This window comes from Trifolium pratense, linkage group LG2 (assembly GCF_020283565.1).
Source record: "Trifolium pratense cultivar HEN17-A07 linkage group LG2, ARS_RC_1.1, whole genome shotgun sequence".
NCBI classification, from domain to species: domain Eukaryota; kingdom Viridiplantae; phylum Streptophyta; class Magnoliopsida; order Fabales; family Fabaceae; genus Trifolium; species Trifolium pratense.
The window spans coordinates 61,474,118-61,482,671 of NC_060060.1; the positions used below are offsets into that span (position 1 = coordinate 61,474,118).

General features: G+C 30.7%; 1 pseudogene; it reads right to left on the reverse strand.

Annotated features, from left to right (window-relative positions):
• Positions 1-885: 885 nt before the first annotated feature.
• LOC123905164 lies at positions 886-7,989 on the reverse strand (annotated as a pseudogene).
• Positions 7,990-8,554: the final 565 nt, after the last annotated feature.

An 8,554-nucleotide genomic window follows, 5' to 3' on the forward strand; every position in this document is an offset into this window, starting at 1 on the left:
TTCACGGCACTACCCAAATTGTGCAAGGTAGACTATCAACCGTGAAGTCTCAGGATAAAACAGCCAATTCAAGCGAAATACCGTTAACTACTGCACTGTATAAAACGGTCAGAAAAACATCTCCGATGGTTACTACGAACCAGTCTAGATTGATATACGAATATCAATTCGAAGTGGTAAACCACTTTCTCTGAAAACAACAAAGGAAAAAAAATTTGAAGTAAGAATATTGAGAGAGAGAGAGAGAGAAGAAAGTTGCAGTTTGTAGTTTTTTGAACGTGAAAAATTAATTGTGAAACTGATGTGTATTTATAGAGAAATGATGCAACTGATGTGGAGCAAGAAGTGGGAGATAATCAGGGCCAACTCTCCAAAAACGTGGCCAAGATTTCTGGAACCTCAGTTATGACTGAGTTCAAATTAATAACGGTAATAATTCCGTTTGACTTGGCATTTAGCACACAAAACATGTGCGTTTTGAAACGGTCAGCACACTTAGTGAAAATTAATTATTAATTAATTTTTTTCATTTCTGAGTATTAAAAAATAAGATATCACCAAGCCCAAGCCAAGCCCGGCCCGAGCCAGCCGAACGGCGGCGCGTGGGTGATATTCGACATTGTGTGCAGTCTCCCTTTCTTACAAAAGTGGGTACCCCAAGGGCACTCACTTGGTTGCCACTTTGTGGTATATAAACACTTCTAAAGTGAGTGACCCATCCAATGTGGGACTCAAATGTGAACTTTTTCAAATTCACAACTTTAGCTCTTTCACTTGTGTTTACATCTATGCCAAGTTCATCATACAAGTTGTTAAGTGCTAACTTGTTCCAACAATGTTTTATTCTTTTACTATACGCTAGTGTATATATAACCCTGCGCACCATAATCATCATGGAAATTCAAGCTAGTAGTGGTGATCTATGTTGACACTATGCAAAGCAATGGTTTCCATAGTCAAGCCAGGACCAAATCTAAACAAAACACCCCATTTCAATCCATCACCAGTAGTTAATTTCCCTTCTTCCTTAGACCTTTTCCTCATTTCATCCAAGATAAATAACACACATGCACTTGACATGTTTCCATATTCACTCAAAACATGTTTAGTTGCATTTAGTTTTTCTAAATTCAGCCCAACCGTTTTTTCAATCTTCTTCAATATTGCAGGACCTCCAGGGTGTGCTATCCAAAACAATGAATTCCAATCACTAATCCCTAATGGATGAAAAGTTTCTTCTAGACTCTTCTCAATGTTTTCACCAATCAAATTTGGAACATTGTCTTTCAGATGAAAAGTTAGACCCACTTCGCGCAAGTGTCCTTCAATAGCACCTTAATATATATAGACAAAATACGTTAGTTACTCGGTGAATCTAAAAAGTTAACATTTTTTTTATATTAAGGACCAGAGCGAGTAACAATTACCCAGAGTACTAAATTTTTTCGTTTTATAAAAAAAAATTACCTTCAGAGTTTGGTAAAACCGTTGCTGAAGCTGAAACGATATGAAATAATGGTCATTCGATTGTTGTATCAGGATCTGATCCAACAATCACGGATGAAGCGCCATCACCAAAGAGTGCTTGTCCAACTAAGGAATCCAAGTGATTTTCATTGGGCCCACGAAAAGTAACGACGGTTATTTCAGAGCACACAACGAGGACACATGCACCAATGTTATTCTCAGCGAGATCTTTAGCAAGACGAAGAACGGTTCCACCAGCGAAACAACCTTGATGATATAACATGAACCTTTTTATGGATGGGTCTAGATTTAAGAGTTTGATGAGTTGATAATCAGCAGCACCGGGCATGTCAACACCAGAAGTTGAACAAAATATGAGATGAGTTATCTCTGATTTTGGTCTTCCCCATTCGGCTATTGCTTTTGATGCTGCTTGTTCGCCTAACTTTGGTACTTCTTTAACCAACATGTCTTGGCGTGCATTGAGCGATGGTTCTTCATAAGCGGATATGTTGGGATTTTCTTTAAGAATTTCTTCTGTGAGGTGTATGTAACGTTTATTTATAGACAAATAATTTTTCTATGAAGGGGTTGTTGGACATCACGTGTTTAAGTGTTTTGATTTTTATAAATAACTAGGATAATATTCGTGTTTACGCATTGATTATAGGACGAGTATTGTATAAGTTTCGTTATAAAATTATTTGTCATTGAAAAAATTATTGTCTGATGTATAATAATTATAATTGTAATATTTATAAATAAAAATTTGTTTATATATTTAATAATATTTTATTTTTCAGGGGTGATATTTCTCATTTTAATATATAACAAAACATAAAATAACTAACATGAAAAAACGGCAAAGTCTATGGTGCACAAGTCTCTCAAGTTGTGCATCATGCACAAGTAACCGAAAACAATATAACGAATACAAATTTTACGAAATCTACTTTTGAATTGAAAGTTTATATCATATAGATCATCCATAAATTTTTTGGAAAAAATTTAAAATCATTTGATATGTCATTGAGATCCATCAAAATATGGTTTATGGATTTTTATTGAATACCGTTAATCTTGATGGGTCTCAATAACATATCAAATAATTTTTTTAAAAAAAATAAAAAATTTGTAGATGATCTAAATGATATAAATTTTTCATTCAATTATGAATTTTGTAAAATTCGTATTCGTTAAAGTGATATGGCTAACTTCTGCACCATACACCACTTAATGTAGTTGTGCATGTTAGACAAAGCCTTAAAAAACATAAAAGAAAAAAAAGAAAAATATCTCCGTAGAACGAAGAAGTATTTTGTACTTGTACACAACTTTCACGTTATTATAATAACTCCACTATGTATTTATAACAATTGTTAAAATAAAATAAAAAATAAAAAAACTAACATGAACAATTTTCTAAAATTATTACATTTAATCATTCTTTTATTGTTTTTCTTAATTAATTTGTATGAAAGAACCTTGAACAATTATTATTTTGAAATGAATGTAGATGTAGTATTGTTTTTCTACGTACCAATTATATGTACTATTTACGTTTTACTCCCTATCATGTTAATCTGGATTTTGAATAATAGATATATAGAAGGATCTTATGATGCATGTTCTTTTGGTTACATTCTGATTTAACTAAACACAATTCATGTAATTGGGTTATGAGGGAATAGCTCGAAGATGATTTACATTGCGTTTAAGAACAACTATATAAGTGAATAAATACACTTTAATCCATAATGTTGTTGTTATTTTTTGGTCTTAGAGTCAAATACATACATTTTGTAGCTATTTATTTTACATCGAATGAATATGAATGGTAAGTACTCCATTCATGTACGCCACATGTGGCTATGAATATGATTTACCACCTTATTGCATGCAATATGACTATTGTTGAGGAACTGTCAAAAAAATGACTATTGTTGATGTATACAGTCAAAGAATGGTGTTGAACGTGATTAACATTACCAATACATGATATGAGTCATTCCTTTTTCCTTTTTCTTTTTTTGGAAAATGTTTGATGGGTTTTGTCAATCCCTACGGTGGCTATATACTTGTCAATTGTCATGAATAGAAATTGGAGAATGTTAACTTGTGCCCTTAAGGCACATGTTAAGGAAGCAAAAATAGAAATTATTAAATGCTAATTTGTGTATTTTGACTTTTGAAACATTAAATTTCTTGTATCATTAAATGATGAATTTCTATTTTGGTATATCTTAACATGTGCCCTAAGGGCACATGTTAACAAGACCCTTGAAATGAATGTAGATGTAGTATTGTTTTTCTACGTACCAATTATAAGACCCATAGAAATTTGTAGATCAATATAAGTCAAAAAAAAAAAAATTGGAGATCAATATTGTTTGTTTCCAATGTTTAGTGCGGTTATGCCACCAAGTTTGGTCTAATGATAAGGAGTTTGGATAGTATGCATGATGTTTTAAGTTCAATTCTCATTGACGATATTTATATGCGGTCAACAATTAGTGCCAAATTTTGGTCAAATAATAATTAATATGCACTTATTATTTTTTTATTTTTTGTTTTTGTTTTTACCACCACTTTAATTTAGTTCGGAGGCTAGTTCAGTCATCAAGTAGTTTCTCAGTCCCCTCCCGATCACATTTGCGAAGATCGAACTATGATTCTTCCTACCAAGTCAATCAACATTGAACCAACTCACGATTAGTTTCACTTATTATTATTTATATATATGGGTATATATGCACTTATTATTTATAATTATCAAACTTTCTAAAATTTTGAAGATTCACCGATCGTTAGTTGGTTCGGTGGTGATTGACAATCTAATAGAATTATATACTCAAATTTTGTACCGATCATTTTAAATATATATATTCCTTAATTCTTGTGTGACTAGATCCAGGGACGGACTCAAGGGGGCAAGCAGGGACTCCAACCCCCCCTCTCCATGCATATATGTTTAATATATATAACTTTTAAATATATTTTTTGTCTTTATAAAATTAAGAGTTTTTAAGTTTTGTCCTTCAAAAAATTTACTTTTAGTCCATATTTGTATTTTATAGCAATTATTTTGAGGACTAAAACTATCAATTTTTTGTAAAAATATTTGAAAATAGGGACTATTCTTACCAAACTACAAGATTTTAGAGGATATTTTCAGTTAAAATTAATAGAACTAAACATAAAAACTCGTTATTTTATAAGGACAAAAAATATATTTAACTCTATTATTTATTATTAAAAAAAGAAATTTAGCCTCCCGTGTGATTGATTTATGGATCCGTTAGATCCCCAAAATTGAAACTTTATTTCTTTAAATATATAAATATTTGTATGTTGATTAAATTAGAGAATTGTGCGCTACTTTTATAATATATTCTCAATTTCGAGTTTAAAATATTTTGTAATTTTTTTGTTGATGTAGTAATACTAATGTAATTGTATTTTAAGTGTTACTTAGACTCAATTTTATTAATTCAAACACAAATACTTTATATTCAAATTGAAACATATTGTTTACAACTCGTCCAAGGCATCGAAGGAAAGAGAAGGACTAATATGGAATTTGGAGCTATATTAGATAAATGTAAGAGTTTGTTAGTTTCATTTAATAATCGTAAGTTTAATTATGTTCGGAGACAAATCAATCGAGCAATTCATGAATTAAGGAGGGTGTATTGGATTGAGATTTCATGGGATTTTAAAAGACTTTTTTATGACAAAAAAATCTTGAGGTATTCAATCAAGACTTTTACAAAAGTTAAATAAATCTTGTGGTATTCAATTAAGACAAACATGATTTTTTTTTCAGGGCAATAAAATCCGTTGGTATTCAATTGAGATTTGGTACTACTTTTAAAATGTCTACTGGTATTCAAAAGTCTACCGATTTTGATGGATTCTTCTATGGAATGGATTTTGAGAGACTTTTTAGTTGAAAATACACTTGATAGACTTTTTCAACAATCTCACCAAAAGCCTTGAGACTTTTTTGAAATCTCCAAGACTTTTTATTTTCATCATCACTGTATCAATTTTTTTTTCTTTATTTTTTCATAGTTCATCATCACTGCACTCCTTCTTCTTTTCTTTGTTCACTTGTTCAAGAATCTCACCAAAAGACTTGAGACTTTTTCAAACTCTCCAAGATTTTTTACTTTCATCATCATTATATCAGTTCTTCTTCTTCTTCTTCTTCTTTGCAAAAAAATATTTTAACAAATTCTACATCTTTTTTACAAACTTTTGATTCAATACAACTTTTTACGCCAATTTTTTTTTCGTTACCTTCATCTGCTTCTTTTCCCATCAATGGTGATAATGGTTTTTATTTGTGATTAGAAACATATACGTGAAAAAAATGTAAGGCTTTTTTTTTGTTTAAAAATTTGGATTCCCAAAAAAATATAATTTCTTTTATTAAAATTTATTGATTCTTTTAAAATTTGGCTAATATACAAAAGTTTCTTAATATATAAAGTATTATGAAATCTTGATTGTAAAAAGTTTTTTGAAAAAAATCTCTCAAAATCCATTCAAATCATGTTTTAAAAATCTTGATTGTAAAAAAGTCTCTGTAAAAAAGTCTTTAAAATCTCACAAAATCAATATAGTCCAACAAAATCTCATAAAATCATCAAGACTTTTTTTGCCAAAATTGTCTCATGAAATCTCAATCCAATACACCCCCCTAACTCAAACAGCTCGTTTATACGCTAGTCTCCAAATATTTGATTATTGTCCACCTTGTATTGACGTTATTATTATAAATGAAACGCATTAAACTTGTTTTCGTAAAAAAAAATATATTATTAAATTCTTTGTTGTCTTATTGTTATTTAATAACTTTTTTTTTTAGATTAAAGTTATTTAATCACTTTTTACCGTAAGTGTTATTGTTTCAAACCGGACTAAAGTCCAATACTATCAAGGCTCAAGGCGCAAAACTCCAATTAATTATATATATTACCAAGCATGTGATAACATCTTGTAAAAAAAAAGCATGTGATAACGCTCCAAGATAATGACATGCACGTCCTAGTACTGATTTAGTACTATTTTGGACTTCACTAACGTAGTGGAATTGTCAATAAACTTAAAAATAATAATTCAATAGACTAAAAAAAATGTAAAAAAAAAATGATAATTCAATAAACTTCAAAATAATTATTCAATAAACTAAAATGTAAAATTAAATACTTGTAGATGTGACAAATACCCTGCAAGCGACTTTGTGATGTACATAGAGACATCATTTAACCGATCATATAACGAAACCCAGTGGCGGAGTCAGGACCCTAGTTCAGGGGGTGCAGACTATTAAAATTTATAACTACAATATTTAAACACCTTTTAATCTTACACATACATTCAACATCACATTTTTGTTTTTGTTTTCACCACCAGTTTAATCCGGTTTGGGGGTCAGTTTTGACATCAAGTGGTTCCAGCCCCCTTCTGATCGCAGCTGCAGGAGATCGAACCGTGGTCCTCCCTACCAAGTTCAGCGTCAATCACCACTGAATTCAACATCACATTTTACCACTATCTCTCTTCCTATGACATTGTTCTTTCGCTTATTTATTTATCTCTCAAGGAGTATTCATTCACATCGATTTAGTTCGACTTTTTAAAAGAAAGAAATATGAACTAATAAAAAATAGTCGGTTTGATTTTTGTAATATTTTCATACGAAATTTAGACTAAACCAATAAAAATCATGTTAGTTTGGTTTAGTTCAATCAAGTTTAGATTTGTCAAAGTAATAATAGAGTATTATTTAAATTTTAAAGCAAACACAACAAAGAAATTCTACAATTTATTTACTGTGGTTGACACTTTTTGCACGCCTTTAGGTTTTTGCACGCCTTTATGAGAAAATTAATAAAATTGGAAATTAAAATTAAAATTGAAGGGAGAGGATGAGTGAATAAGGAGTTGGACAGTGAGTGGGGCTATGTTAGGAAATATTGGATTGTGTATGCAATGCAATTGATTTGAATCAGGTGCAAAACAAAAAATTGAGTGGGTGCAAATATTAATAAAAAAGGATTATTGGTGTAAATTGTGAAGATCCAGGGGGTGCAGCTGCACCCTCTCATGCATATGTGGATCCGCCCTTGACGAAACCAACGCAGCACCGGGCCAAAAAAATCTACCGAATATAGACAAAACCATAAAAGTAGGTAGATATTTTGCGTTCACACACGTGAAACTCTTGTCAATAAAGATGGTACATCTTACCAACATCAACAAATACGCCCTAGCAGCACAATCATATTTCCTAGTATAACACTACATCTGATAGACCTCAGGTATAACCATTGTTGAGTAAAATATTCACCATTCTGGTTTCTTGTCTCACGTGATGCATTTTCAAGACTCACTTCCAACAACTCAACTAGAAAGTACCGTGGGTGCATCCTCAGCCATTGATGACAGAGTGTAGAACTCACCCCTAATAGGTAGATGCAATAGACACGCCAGATCGTCAAGTTTAATCGTCATTTCACTGAATGTCATGTGAAATGGCGACGTCTCCCGAACGTTTCTACATATATTTAAAACAAAACATTATCTAAAAAGTTAATTTAAAAGTAATAGAAAGTTAATACAATAACAATAACTACGGAAATTAAAACCTGTATAAAATGTAGTATAAGTTTTTTCTTAGAAAATAAAAAATGTAGTATAAGTTAAAATCATAAAATGTAGCATATTATCTGGCTTAATTAATTAAAATCATATCTAACTACCAATGTATAGTATAAGTTAATTAAAATTAAAACCCTAAATCCTAAAATGTAGCTTAAAATAATTAAAACAGCAACATATAGTATAAGTTAAAAATAATAACAAAAACTGGGCTTTTGCCCTCTTCATCATCAAAAAAAAAAAAAAAAATAATAACAAAAAATGTACCAAAAATAATAATAATAATAATAATAATAATAATAATAACAAAAACTTAATTGGTTACCTCACCAAACCATATATGACGAGCAACATGCTCATCGTATCGTATGAGAAGACTCGTATCAGATCAACCGGTCCTCCAGGCTAGTGCTGATGC